General features: G+C 41.0%; 1 protein-coding gene across 2 annotated transcripts in view; it reads left to right on the top strand.

Moving 5' to 3' along the window:
* The first annotated feature begins 222 nt into the window (after positions 1 to 222).
* klhdc8a (kelch domain containing 8A) overlaps positions 223 to 15,554 on the top strand; it is a 61,517-nt gene continuing 46,185 nt past the window's right edge. Inside the window, exons 1-2 of one of the 2 annotated variants that reach the window (XM_081607473.1) lie at positions 223 to 1,002; positions 5,595 to 5,654. The gene's annotated coding sequence lies outside the window, so the exon portion shown is untranslated. The remainder of the gene's footprint in view (positions 1,003 to 5,594; positions 5,655 to 15,554) is intronic. The other variant, XM_081607474.1, reaches the window with a different exon arrangement.

The following is a 15,554-nucleotide window of genomic DNA, read 5'->3' as shown; positions in this document are numbered from 1 at the left end:
AACTTCACAAAGGAGCGTCAGCAGAGATCCTGCAGACTCTACAACCATCACTGCTCCCAACAAGCTCAGTATGTCTTAACTTTGTGTCTGAATTTCTCCACTGTGGGACGATAAGTTTTATTTCTATTCCATTCTATTGTGTTGTCTTTAAATTGCCTTCAGGTGTAGGTGTGTGTTCATGGTTTGTGTCTCTATGTTGCCCTGGAACAGAATACAAAATTAATTGATTAATCACACGCAGACTGACGTTTCCGAGATTTTATTTCTGTTAATGATGGTTACAACTAATGAAAAGACGACATTTAGATTATTACATTCAGCCAATTTTAACATAATGATAATAATAAAAACATTTATAATGCAGAATTGTGGGCTAATTGGAAAGTATGCATAATACCTGCTTGAAGGTGATTTTCATTATTCAAGCTAGCTAGCTAGATAAAGTTTGCAATTTTGCTCTTTTCACCAGTATTTTTATTTCTTTTATTTATTTATTTTTTTTTGGTAAATAAATTAACAATAAAACTTTATTATGTATCAAAATCTCCAAAGAGCGTTATAATCCTGCGACCTCAGCAGAGCAGCAGACACTCGCTCCATTTAACGAGAAGCTTAATCTCTCTCTCAATTGGCAATCTTAAAATAGTGTCAGTGGGCTCCTCTTTACCAAATATAGGTTATCCAAACACTCCGGCTCGCTCCCTCTCTCCCCGGGTTGTACCATCGCAGGCGGGGAATGAACGGGAACTTGTGCACCGGGAGCCGGAGATGAATACTTCATCCCTGACCCACATAATGGCGATATATGAGGCTCGGTGAAGCGCTCCCCGGTGCAGCGGCGGCTCTCCGCGTCTCGACTCCCATCTTCCTCCGCCTGGATCCGACTCGCCTCTCCTCTCCTATCCTCTGCTCTCCCTCTCTCCATCTCGCTTTCCAAAAGGCAGAGAGGAGGGAGGAACGGAGGAGACTTCTGCCGAGGAAAGGGCGACGGAAACGGAAAAAGTAAGTAGCTCCAGAGGGAAAGTAAATGGAAATGTTATCGCTCTCCTTGATAAGACTCGGTTGTTATTGGCACTTCAGCCCGCAGAAGGTGAGCGGAAGCTGTGCTCTAAACTTAGTGGCTGAGACTGACGTAATGGGAAACTATATGGTCTGTTGACACTAAAACTATTTCAAAGAATATCATGAATTTGGTTTTACTTTTGTGTTTAAACTTATTTCAACAAAAATAAATAAATAAATAAATAACAGAGAGTAGGTATTTAGTTCCTGTGTAACTCAAAGTGTTGTTACACTCTGGTTAAATGGTAAAGCCAATATAAAGTAATTTATGCATTAAAAAAGTAAAAAAAAAAAAAAAAAAAGAATCACAAAACAGAATGAAACCAAGAAGATGAAATATTAAAGCAGCAAACTAAGTACTTCTGCGTGATTTAACATGTCAAATATGAAAACAGAAGGCAGCAAACAACATGAGGCAGAGAGTTGCTACTGCATTTATATTTATTGGGTTATTGGCAAAACAATAAGTGTGTAAAAAAAAAAAAAACTAAGCAAACAAGATGCACAAACATGGTGGTGACAGTATCATACTGTAACTGGACAAATTTGATTTAAATACTGCCAAAGCAAAACACAGAGCAAATAGTGGAATGAAATGTATCATAGGCTAGAAAAGACTTGAGCCTGGGGTCAGGGGTCAATTTCCATCAGGACAGAGACCCTAAATGTACAGCCAGAGACACAACAGCACAGCTTGGATCAAAGCGTCTTCTTGTGTTAGAATGGTCTAGTCAAGGTTAAGCTCAGAATCTCTTTAACAGATACTTAGCTTAGCATCTTGTTTACAGATGTGATCTGACTGAGCTAGCAGAAACTATTCTAATGACTTGCAGCTTAAAGGGGCAGCATCATGGATTTTGCGCTACAAAAATCATTTTGTAGCGCAATCAAGTAACTATGTTACCTTCAGTTGTTATGAAAATGTTGTATATATTAAACATGACTGAAAAGAAATTTGACTTTGTATTTTAACACCTTAAAATCAGACGCCTGTCTCTTTAAAAACTCCTGCTCTACCAAAACACACAACAAATTTTACACTGTAGTTTTATTTACTTTTTGTAATAAAATAAGATCTAAATTTCAAGAACTCTACACTCCCTCTAATTTCATAAGATTCAGATGGAAGCAGCAGCCAAGCTCTGGTAAACAAGCACATAGCTGTGAGTTAACACAATCCCAAGGCAGACTGTCAGCTGCTATTGCAGTTAATCTGATAAAGCTTTAATGTTTGGTTTTAATAAGCAAGAAATGAGCTCACCAATGGTGGAAGCATGTTCATATATAGAACGTACAGCAAAAGTATCAAGATTGACTGTTTTGGGGACAAAAGTTGGAATTCCTTAAAGCGTTTAGAGCCGTCCAAGCTGTCAGAGAGCAAATGGGAGTGACCCATCGAAAGCTAGCCAGGATGTTTGGATGCTTGAGTTGACTACTTCTCATTTAATTTAAAGCATAAAAACAAAGTGAAGTTATTGAAAGCACCAGCATTTGAATGAGGGGAGTGAATACTTTAGGCTGTATTGTGTATCTCAGCTTTCAATATGCACAAAGATTCACCAGAGGCAGAACTAAGTTTAGCACAAGCAACAAACTGGTGAAGACCTATTGATTCTCTCCCCCAGGAAACACAACAGCTCTGCAGTCCACAGTTTGGCTATTTAATGTTAAACTTTTATAAAAACGTAAAAGCCATGACTTGTTTGGAGAAGTTGTTTGAGGAAACCCTTATGAAGCCCATCAGCAGCGACTGAAGCACAGTGGTGGAGGGTGATGTCCTGGGCTTGTCTTGCTATCACTGAGTCAAAAATTCAATTCTTTGTATTCCAAACTATTTCTAGAGTCAAATCTGAATCTGTTGTAAATGAAAGAGAAAAGCAGAATCCACCCACCTCACTGTACTAAGCTCTGTCAGACAGGAAGTGAGCTGCCATCTGACTTTTCAAAACAAACTGATTCTAGCTCTGGTTTAGAGACTCAATATTCCGTGTTGTGATCTCTTCCGTTGAGGTTATAGTAGATTTAAATCATCAAAAGACGTCACTGTACGTCTTGAGACAGGAACACCAGGTGTATTCTCTTTCTAATCCTACTTCCACGTCCGTAAACGTAGCCTATATTGGAAAGTTGATCTATGAGGTAAAGTTTAAAGCTGATTGGACTGTTTATGTCGTCTGCCACAGCTCACTGGCTTCTTACAGGCCCCTGGCCAAGCATGAAACCATGATTGATGATGATGGACCTATTGTTGCAGTCCTTCTGACAGTCATGACTCTGAATATAAAGATCTTTCAAGCCTTATCAGAAAGGTCACTTTACTCAATATTCAGCGCGCACGCCTGACTCCGATGTGCCGCGGTTCGAGTTCGTTGTTGACGTGACAGAAGAAGAATGACATTTCTGTTGCATCCCGTCTCCCTGGGGAAAACTGGCCCAACCTTCCCGCCTGCCAAGTGGCTTCATTTTATTCCACAAATTTCAGAGTTCCATTCAGATCAGACTCAAGTTGTTTCATTTCTACAATAAGACTGAATAAGTTCATTGGTTTGGTGTTTATCAAGAAAAGTTGGGATGACATGAATTTCACTTGCCACCGGCCGAGAACCCTTCTATCTGTTTGAATGGGGCAGGTTGATGAAACGATCTTTCACGTGGCAATAAAAGTGCCATGTTTGGTACAAAAAGGTATGTCATCTGTTTGAGGTCATGCTCTAAAAAATCATAAAAGAAAAGAAAAAATGGTAATGTTTACAAATACGCTTGACATATTAAGACAACTTTTGCGTGTTTGCTCTGAGAAGTAGCAACTATAATGAGCTTAACAGAGGCACAGGTGTTTGCTAATTGCAGTTGGCTAGTCTGTAGGAACTGACCGGGTTAGTTGTCTTGAAGGTGGCGCTCTGTCCCACCAGATGTTTTACACAGTCATGGGAAATTAAAGGATTTCTTAAACATGCTTGAAAGAGTCAAGGCAACACTCCAGGTTTATTTCTGATGAGGGGATAACTATAACATGACGCAAAGCTCAAAAAAAGTACATTTTACGCAATTCTGCCTCTTTAAATGTTATGGAGGCTGAGACTATGCAACAGAGACCAGCATAACTCATTTTGATCAATATGACATGAGCGACTGAAAAGGCAGAGACAGAAATGTACATGATCACATGTATCCACGTACAGAAGCATTTGCAACTCGTACAAAGAAAAGAGAAGCAGCTCAAGTCACACAATGATCTGAAGACTGAACAGGCTGCTTTGACAAATTCAATTCTGATCTGAGAAACGTACCAAAGCGTCTGAGAGAACCTGTAATACAAAGAACAAGTAAAGATGAAAGACATGTTGCAGTGTAAATACACTGACTGCTCAGTCTGTAAGGTGTTCATTGTGTTCACAGCCTGGGGGAAGGAACTGTCTCTGTGAAGGCTGGTTTTTAACCAACAGTACTCTGTAACACCTGGAGGTAAAACTAGAAACAGTTTGTGTCCAGAATGTGCACAGTCTGCAGAGATGTTAACTGCCCAGCTCTGTGGACGGTGTTTGATGGATGCTGTTGTCTTTTTAGATGAATAAATGATCTAAATGGAAATAAAGCAAATTTCTTCCAACTGTATTTTTTCAGACGGGTGACCTTGCTTGTTTTATTCCTCCTTTTTTTGTGGTCACACTTTGGGATTTCCTTATCTACCTGCCGATGGATGCTGCTACTGAAATCTGAAGGCAAACAGCCAGGTTAGGGTTAGGGTTAATACCAGGTTTTTATTGTATTTTTGTAAATTAAAAAAGTGTAGGAGAAGTTTGGAATTAGTGCAAAAAGTTTGAGAGAACATTCAAAAATTATCTAATTGCTTTTATTTAAAACAGAAAGGCACAAAATGTTTCCCACTGATGCTAATATATTACAGCAAATTGACCAATACAGTTGTCCATAACATATTTGTGGTCATGTGTATTCCTATATGTAAACTAAACCAAAAATATAAAATCAACTCCTAACCCTAACCCTAACCCTTAAATGTAGCGTTAAATTGTGAGAAAAAGTATGAAAATCTCCTAATATTTCTTGTCAAACTAAAACTATATTTCTTGTCATGAAGCGCTAGCTGCAGCTTTAGACTCCACTGCTGAAGAAAAGGCATTGTGCAAAGTTTGCTGCAGTAAGTCTGGGAGAATAAAATCTCCTCAAATGGTTTCTAAATGTAAGTTTTTAACTGACTGTTGTTAGTTAAAATGTTGTTCCGGCTGTTGTACAGTTTTTATGTCCGCCATTTTGTTGAGAAAACATGGAGTTGCTTTCATACTTATCAGATTTGTGTTGGCGCTAAAGCAGAACTGGTTTGACGTGCAGCCCAGAGCGCTAAAGCTGTGGGGAAAAGAAACGCTACAGACGCAGCATTTGTCTTCATTTGTCACTATACAATCACTCCACCACACACATGGAATTTTTATTAGTAAGTTAAAAAAAGAAAAACATTATCCAGCATTTGTGGCGCAATTTTTATAATGGGCAATTTTCTGCTATTTTTTTAGGTAAAGAAAAGAAAAGAAAAGAAAGGATCAAAGCTCACCGGTGCTGGATTGAACCTGAAGGTACAGTGTTTTGTTTTTTTTAACCATGCTTCACCTTCCCATCCTCTCGTTTCAATGTTTCAACCTCTATTGATTACCTTTGTCCACACACTCATGAACACAATTTGAGCCAATTACTATGCGTAGTGTGTGGCGGTTGAGAGAGCTAAATCGATACCAGCCTCATTCTAACATTTTCCTGCTCGTTCGCTCGTGGGGATGCCTCTCCCTGTCAGTCTTTGAGAGAAGTTGAAACCCAACTGCGTCTACGTGTGTTGTTCAGATGATGGACCATCACTTCTTGGCAATGCTGGTGTCATTTAAATTGCTCAGATTGGCAGCAGTGTTCCACAGTAACAGCTTGTTTGACAGCTGGTGGCAGCATTTCATCCCATCAGCAAACAGAAAATGACACAACGGACATTTCTTGCCTGCTAACAATTCCAGGGCGGACGGTTTATTTCTTTGCTTGTTTTTATTTAAATTGATTTGAACATCATTTTTTTAATTTTATTTTTTATTTGTGGTAACGAGAAAAACAAAAACATAAAGAAATTCAGGCTGGGTTTTCGTCTGCTTGAAAAGAGGCTAACGTACTGCAAGCTAACTAGCAAAGATGATTCTATCGTTGGTTTGGTTTGAGGCGTTTGGGGGTTGATGTGGGTTTTATCATGTTTTGATAAAGACCGCTCAGGTCTTTATCAAAACATGATAAAGACCTGAAATGTGCTTTTAAATATAAAGGTAAAAAAAAAAATCTAATTGTAGATGATGCCTTTCTTTTGAATACCGCTCAGAGTTAAAAGATGTCGCTAGAACCAAACAGAATGGGTCGGCTCAAAGCATATCCATGTTTTAGAACGGTCCAGTCAAATTCCAGACTTCAATCTAACTGAGAATCTGAGAAACTTGAGAATTGTTGCTGACAGACTCTTTCCACCCAGTCTGGCTGAGCTGGAGCGATGTCTCAAAGGACGATGCTGCTGCTCCTCGTTTAATGAGCAGAGAGTTAAACTGGTGGAACAGTAGAAAGGGGAACACAAATAACAAACCAGCTTATTTATGCTCTAGAGCAAAGGTATGTCTTCCAGTACCTCTAAAACATAACCCATGTGAAGTGAGGACAAGCTGTTGCTATAGTTGCAGTTTGCGTGCAGACTGTGATGCAGTGCTTTGGTTCCAGAGTCTAAATGGAAGGCAGAAGACGATGTGCTGCTTAAACACCTCACGGTTTATGAATTCTTGCTGAGGAAGAACAAAATTGGGTCCAACTGGCTCAACTATAACAAATTACAGAAAGGTAAACAAACTTTAATTGGTTCGGGTCAGCTTCCTCAGTCTGGAGAGTAAAAATTGCCTTCTTGTGCACAACAAACTGCATGCTAAATGACCCAGCAGCAGCGCCGCCCTCCAGAAACACTCAGAGAGCGTCGTTTATCTTCCTCTTCTTAACAATCTGAGGGTTTTCAGGTGAGTGGACTGGCCTCTGTGCATGCCTGCCCTAAAACGACCAGCATACTCCTGTCCAGACCTCCTGCCGGCTTGGAATTCACACACACGCACACACTTTCAGGCGTCTATAGAGTCCCATAAACACACATCAGTTGCAGAGGTGTTTGTTTTGGAGGAATGAAAAATGCCCTCAATATCCACAAACATTCTCCACCCTCCAGTCCCCCCAAAGTCAACCAGTCAGGTCTTTAAAGGGTAGGGGCGCAGCAAACACACACGGTCACACACACCAACATGAAGAAACCATTAGGGAGATAATTCCAATTCTGCTGACAGTAGATAGGTTTTACTACTCACTCTCCCTATCACATAGTAATTACTTATAAGGCCACAGGGATTATGATGTCCCCGGCTACCCGCTGTAATAGAGCCTGTGCTCCATATAACCCTTTAGCTTTGCTACCCAGTCTTTATCACCAGCCTAATAGAGCTGTCCCTCCCTCTCATTATCCCACCATATAATAACATCCATCCATTAACTTAGCTCTCTTCTGCTGCTCCTCACCATTACTTCCCTCTCCTTCATCTTTTATTGCTTCTTTCCTCCGCTCCTGTTCTTCACGAGAGAGCCACGGCAGGGGCCCCACGGTGGTGGTGGGGGAGGGGGGTGGCGAGGGGGCCCGGAGTGGGCACGGCCCTGGCCTAATGTGACTTCTGCACAGCAGTGAGTGGAGGGAAGTCAGGAGTGTTAGCACAACGGCCGGAGCGCTCAGGAACATCCCGGCGTTTAGAGCGGCAGAGCTTGAGGGGAAGCGGTTCGCTACAGCGCTAATTGAATACACACAGGTCTTATGTAATGAGAGATGTTCTCTGATGCATTGTGTACGTCCTATTTAAGTCCACATCAAGCATTCTCCTGCCAGCTCCGCCAGAGTTTCTTTTTTTTTTTCTAAGCCTGTATCTATTTCTGTCTCGTCTCCTCAGTGCAACAATGTGCAAAGCACAGCCATGTTGGGTGATTAGAGTCACGCGCTCTCGCTGACTCTAACGTGCGTTGCAGAGCAAAAGAATGTGTTTCCTTAACAGCCTTGTGCAGGTAGACGTCTGCAGGGAGTGGCGTGAAAAAGGTTTTTTTTCTTTTTTACTTAAAGGGACAGTGTTTTATGTTTTCCAGGAACATAGTTCCATTTTATTGCACAATCAAGTGACAATGATACCTTCAGTTGTTATAAAAATATGATCAAAAATGACTTAAAAGAAACTTTGTATTTTAATACCTTAAAATTGGGCTTCTGTCTCTTTAAAAACTCCTGCTGTTTCTGAAACTCTGCCTTCAGGAAGTCATCACAACATGGCTCCTCTATTAACCCTTTAACAACATTTTTACCAACGTTGCTCTGAGAAGTAGCTCCTATAAAGAACTCAGCAGATTCACAGTTCCACCAGGTGTTTGCTAATTGCTGCTGGCTAGTCTGAAGGAGCTGAGTGGGATTTCTCAAACATGCTTGAAAGTATCAAAGCAACACCCCAGGTGTGTTTTTGATGATGTAATAACCTAAAAACATGATGTAAAACTCAAAAAAAGATTTTGTTTAACACTGCCCCTTTAAATATTTCTTCTGTTGAACCGTTTTAGATCTTTAAACACGTTTTAATATCAGATGACGATGAGCTGTGTGAAAACACAGGCCGTTTTTACATCATTTCATTTGCGATGTGTTATTGTCTGCTTCCTGTTATCCTTGCTGTCTTTGCGAGTGTCTGCAGGCTTCTGGCTTCTGCTGGCCTGTTACATTGCTGCTGAGTTTTCCCACCGAGAGACAATGGAATATGTTTCTGTTCTGTTCTCCGAAGGGGAACGAGCAATCCAAACCGACCCGTCTCCGTGAGAAAACTAATAAATCTCTGAATGATTTTGGTACAGCGAGCCTCTCCTTAGAAGGTTCTGGATTGTGTTTTATTTGTGAGTCAGAGTAGAGCAGGCTGGATATGATGAAAGATTCCAGTTGTTAACTACGACTAGAAAAGAGAGTAAAGACATAAAGTCATACACTGTAAATGGTTTTACATAATCTACCATCAGACCAATTTCTCTGAAGAGGAGGGTTTGATTTTTTATATTTTTGATTGTTTTTCAATAACTAATCACCACACACACCAATGAACAGCTTGACAACTTGACACCTTGACACACGATCACAGCTCACAAGTGGAGAAATCACGGAGCTGGTGGAACGGGGCCTGGTGAGATGTTCCGTCAGGCTCATGGTGACGGTCCAACGTCCCCGGTGTCCTTCTGGGGACAAAGTCCAGACAGCCTTCAAGTTGGGAACTCATGAAAACTTGTCATGCTCCTCTTGGCTTTCACAATATTCCTCCTGATGTCCAGAGCTCCCGGAGGAGGGAATGTGCAGCAGGTGATTAGGAGCCGTTAAACAAAGATCAGTTCCAGAATATATATTTATCATAGAGTCCACACATCCCCGATACAACGGCGGGTTTAAAATGAAACCATGATAGATCGTTTCAAAACTTCTTTGATTTATGATGTATAGTTCAACTGAAAATAAGAAAACAATCGTTTCAGAGGAAAAATTAAAAGGTGCAATAAACTGAATGCTTTGTTAACGTAGTGAAAACCTCCTAACCCAACACCAGCATGACAAATGACATGACAATAAATGATCAAACGTCATTCTCAAATTGATCTGAAAGATCCACGTCGTCAAAAAAACACTAACAACATTTTCACAGAAATTTGTTTAACTCTGAATTACAACAGGCTGCTCCATCACGTGCCTAACCATTCACACACCATTGTTGTTTTAGACAAACAAAACCTGTAAATCCTTTTGAAATACATCTCTGATGTTCTTTCTCTCACTGTCGTGGCATTTAGCAAACAGAAATCATTTTGTTAATTCTAACTGGCCTGAAACAAAAGACGTTTGGTCAGATTTAATTTCAGACAGAGAGAAAAAGATGTGGGTCTTTTTGTCTGTAAACTTCTGGATTCAAATGTACATTTGAATTTTTTATTTTTATTTTTGCTTCATTTTTCAGGTGCTTCATATTGAGGATAGAAATCCGCAAAAGTATCTTTAGCTTCATTTATAATAGTGTAAATTTGACATAAAACTTAGACTAGTCATCAGAAGTCGTATCCTTTATTCTTGTGAATGTTTTACACAAGCCTTCAGAAAAGGGAGGATGAATTTTTTTTTAATACTCTCTGTTGATGTTGGACTCTGAACTTTCAGCTTGTAGAATAATAATACGGGTCAAGGTGAAGCTGTTGCACCATTTTGTCCTCAGACTGAAAGCGAACCGGTCAGCAGGCCCTGCAGCTTTAACAGAAACCTACATAAATATGGAAATGGGTCAGTGGAAACTCTCCAGTTTTACATGAAGGCTTTTGGAAATAGATGTGTGGAGAAGCAAGTTAAAACCTCAAAAGCACCAACACTTCCTTGCCACACTGTCACACAGTTGGGTATCTGCGATGCATTTCAGTTGCATTGACCACAAAAATGCACAATTTGACATTTTAAAAATGAATGTAGACACTGCAATTTCGAAAGAAGTCATTTTTTCACACAAAAAAAGTTTGCTTCCATTCACAAAACTGCAATGGGGACACTTTTTCCACATCACACGAGTCACATGATCAACAACCAGATGTTGCTACTGATAGAAACCACAAGGAAGACAACAGGAAGTAGTTGGAGGACAATGGCACAGTGTGTTTTTTAAAGACTTATCAAGTGAAGAAACTTATTCATGCGTGATTTTAATTGTGGTTCTTATTTAATGGAAACACTGCAAGTATAAAATTGTTGTTTTTTTTCAATATTAGCAGAAAATACATAAGTTAATATAAGTTTTCACATATTTGAAATGAAAATGCAGCTTGTGATATTCCTGCTTGACTTCCTATGTAGCATTTGGATCTTCAGCTTTGCTTTGTGTTATCTGGTATTTTTTGGACAGTGAAAAATTATTACAATTAATAAACAACAGCAACGTTGTGAAGTATAGTCTGTTGTTTTCCCTTACTTTGCCTCCACAATGTGAGGTTTTTTTCCCCTTATCATATAAAGCTCTTTGAATTGCCTTGTTGCTGAAAATGTGCTGTACAAACAAACCGCCTCGCCTCACCTTGAATCTAATAACTGTTTGTACCTCCCCTGTTTATCACGACTGCAAACAAACATTGGAAAGATTTAGATTTTTGGCCTTATTATTATTTTTTTTTTTTTTTTTTGCAAAAGTGTGTGGATTCAGCCACACTGGAGGGTCAGCTGTAAAGACTTTAGGATTAAATGGTACATGGAACATTCTCCCTTTCTCCAGCGACTACACACACTTGAGTTGCTACGGTGACAGTGTTTTTGCTCTTACAGCATCTGCCAGCTGAACATACAGACACCGAGCCACACACACTCAAAATACTAGACATGTAGCAACACAGAAGGGAATCCAGGCGAAGAAGGGAGGGAGAGAGAGGAGCTGTGTGAGCTGTTTGCCTTTTAAAGGCAGATAAGAGAAACACCAACTGCTCCACAACAGCCTCGGCCAACAATCAGCCACAAATGATTCGGTCTCAGCTGTCTCATTAGAGGGCCCGGAGCCCGCGCTATCAGATTAAGTCTGTTAATGCACTTCATCAGCACCAATAAAGACAGAGGAACAGCAGTGCTGGTGCATTTGCCATTTTGGCGTTCGATGCTCAAATGGCAGCAAGTCCTGGCGAAGAGACACGGAGCAGCCATGTTTCATCAGCAGTAGCCTCAGTCTGCAGCGTAACTCGTTGGTGTTTTCGTGTGCAGGCAAGTAGCTGCGACCCAGCAGAGACCCCGTAGCTCAGGTGAGCATCTGTTGGCGAGATAAATATTCGTAATACTTGTTACAAATCTCACCTTTGTGGAAGAGTGTCGAGCACAAAGCCACTGCTGAAAGAAAACCACAGAGAGTCCCAATCAGGCTGCGTTTATGTGTTGTTGGATGTTGATTGGAGAAAAGTTCCAAGATTAGACGGCACTGCCGAGACACCGTGAGTCAGCTGTGTTTGTCATTCCAGGCCACCGGATGGCACTGTGATTTTAGCATGTAGTTGAAACAGGCGTGAGCTTTTGACCCTCAGCTTCAACCTTTTTTAGAAAATGGTAACCAAGTGCTCATGGAACATATCATTTCTTGTCGGAGGTTGTGTTAAACTGAACAAGTCGAGTAGCACACACAGCACAATGATTGCCGCCGTTGTTTTTGTTGTTGCCTGCAGCCGGGCGTTCTGCGCTGTACTTCATAACTCCACAGGAGGTTTTCCCAAAAGTGTTCACTCTGAGACTTGGTTTCCAAAGACTCCCATCACAGGAGATGTGTAAAGAAATGGCTGAATCGTAACAAAAATGAAACACTTTCACCACGGAAACTGTTTGCCACGTAGTGCTGTTTAAAACCATCTGCTCACATCTTCAGGAAACATGTCAACAGAGAGTGCTCCGGTCAGATGACACCAAAATGGAACATTTGGGCCAACATGCAAAATGGCGCTTGGTGAAAATAATACATACCCATGAACATTCCCCTACTGCTTTGAAACTTGGTGGTGGCAGTGCATGTATGATGCTCTGGGGATGTTTTCCTTCAGCAGTAGCAGAAGTTGATGGGAACATCAGTGCAGCACAACCCTGGCAGAAAACCTCACACTGCAGATAAATGTGAGCCGAATCCAAATATTTTTGTCCAAACACGGCCCTTATTTGATCTTTTCACAGCAGCTGGACAGCATAACTCTGATCTCTTAAACCCACAACAATGTGATTTGAGCCACTTCCGATCTTGTGACGATGCGGTCGGCTCTCGTTGCTAAATGTTAAAATCCATCCATTGTTACTGCCGTAAACAGAGCGCTGTTGATGACGTCGACGTTCTTCTCCTGCTCAGCGTTGCTTTGGGATTGTAAACAGAAGTCACACAGAAGTCTGACTGTGGTTACATCATTCAGTAGTATGAACAAGAACAACTACAAAAAAAAAAAAAAAATTTTTAATTGGATTTCAGTAAAAAAATTGAAAATTAGAACCAATACCTGCTGTGTGAATTTGCCCTTAGAGCCTGTTAAAGTCCTGACTCAGGACCTGACGCTCACCTCCCAGCAAGACAACAACCCTATACATGCAGCGAGTGCTACAGTAGAGTTGTTTAGGTCAAAGCATATCTCTTAGTTAGAATGGCCCAATCAAAGTTCAGACCTAAATGTCATTGAACGTCTGTGGCAAGACTTGTCCATAGAAACTGTCCATCCCATCTAACTGAACTGGAGCCATTTTATAAAGAAAGTTTCTAGAAGCAAACCCTAAACAACATGTTCCTGTAACTACAGTTAAAACCTTCCACGTTCATATTTATAAAAAAATGAAAAAGTTACTCATGTAATTTTCCCCCAACTTCAAAGCGATGCTCTCCTTTGTGTTATATAAGTATCACAGTTGTTCTCTGGGAATGAAGGAGCTCTGACCTCAGCAGCTGATGGAGCTGTTCTCGTGTAACCATGGCAGCATTGTTACGTTTCTCTGTAGAGTTTCTCTGCGTTTGCTTCTTTTCATACATGATGTGTTTGTGCTGTGATGGGAAACAGGCTTCATGGACAGAGCGGCACAGGCTATTGTTTGTCCAGAGACCGGCTCAGCTCCACGGGAGACTTTTAGGGGAGCAGCTCTCTGCAGCCCACTGGCTTTCTTCTTCTCCTCTCTGCTAGCGCAGCACTTTGGCCCAGTCCTGTGAGGAAACGCAGATCAGCCGGAGCCTCGTGTTATCTCCAAGCTGGATGTCTGAGCCGGGGCTGGGAACAAGCTGAGCTGTTGGTCTGTCAGCCAGGCGGGCTGAATATGCTAAGGCAGGAATGTTCACAAGGAGAGGAACAGCCTCTGCTCCTCCAGCTGCTGCTGCTCAGAGCCTGTCTGAATGTCATGTACAATATAACAGGTTGGGCTTTAGCAAAGTGCGCAGTGGGGATTTTTTATTTTTATTTTTATCCAAAACCGTTCCTTAGATACCTACAGTAATCATACCTTTTGAGCTTTTTCACATGTATTGAAAATTGAAATGATTTTTTTTTTTTTGTAGGATATTACTTTTGATTAATAAACCACGGATACATCCATTTTAACAAATTTTAACATCCGTTTCTTTTTTTTTTCTTTGTTTTTACATATAGGCCGGACATTTTGTATTTACGTGTTTCAGGTTCGCCTGTAAATCTGATGCCCACAGTGATAGACAGTGGCTTCCCTCGGACTACTGGGAGTTCAGTTCTGCTTCAAAATACAATCTCACGGGACTCTGGAAAAGACTGTTGTTGTGTTCAAGTTGTGCTAAACGTAGCTAGCCTATCAGCAAAGCTATTCAAGCCTAAAAAGCATCTCAATGCTAAACATGTAGCAGCAACACAGATGTCCCTAATGCTAATGTCAGCGTCCACAGCCCACATGTCTAAAGACATGTGGATGTCAGGCTGGTATCAAGTTGCCCTGGTGGTCAGAACTTAAAAGCTGAGGGATGGCAACGTGCAATCTGGCCTGGTGAGGTAACTGTAGGGAGGTCAAGAGGTCAAGAAGAAGGGATCCCTCCAGAGTCCTGCCCAGGAACCCCCCATGCTCTGACATGGTCCCTCTCCATGCAAACAAACATTTTGATTAAAGGGGCAGTATTATGTAAAACTGACTCTTTTTTAGCTTTATATTATGTTATAATGTTTTTCCCTTATTAAAAACATATCTGGAGTTTTGTCCTGATCCTTTCATGCACAGGCACAGCTTCTCCTCAGAAAACTTCCAAACTTCTGCCTCACAGAGCAGCTCTGCCCCAGAACGCCTCCACTCCGCTCCTTCAGACTAGCCAGCAGCAATTAGCTGACTAATTTGGTGGAACTTTGCATCAGCTGAGCTCATTATAGGAGCTACCTCTCAGAGCAACACTGGTTAAAAATGTTGTTAAAGGGTTGATAGAAGAGCCATGTTGTGATGACTCCCTGAAGGCGGAGCTTCAGAAAGAGCAGGAGTTTTTAAAGAGACGGAGGTTCAATTTCAAGGCGTTAAATTACAAAGTCAAAGGAAGTCATATTTGACATATGCAGCAATTTTTCATATCTGAAGGTAACATAGTTACTTGATTGTGCTACAAAATGGCACTAATACTGTCCCTTTAATGTTTCTGCACGTTGACCCACAGCATACTTGGCTGTCAGATCTGCTTCTCTCCATTCCAAAGAGGAAACAGGAAATATATCCTTGAAGTAAAATTATATTCTCAGAAAAAACCCCAACAACTCTGAGTTGTTTTTAAGCAGTGGCTCTTTGGTGCTGTGGTTTCCTCTAGCTAGGGATACCAATTTGCTGAAGTGTGAACTAGGTGTCCAGGGCTTTATGTAAATATTCCACAGCTGTGACGGGACATTTGGAAAAAGAT

The sequence above is a fragment of the Poecilia reticulata genome, chromosome 5, assembly GCF_904066995.2.
Source record: "Poecilia reticulata chromosome 5, P_reticulata-male-v2, whole genome shotgun sequence".
NCBI classification, from domain to species: domain Eukaryota; kingdom Metazoa; phylum Chordata; class Actinopteri; order Cyprinodontiformes; family Poeciliidae; genus Poecilia; species Poecilia reticulata.
This window is presented reverse-complemented; position numbering and strand designations above follow the sequence as displayed.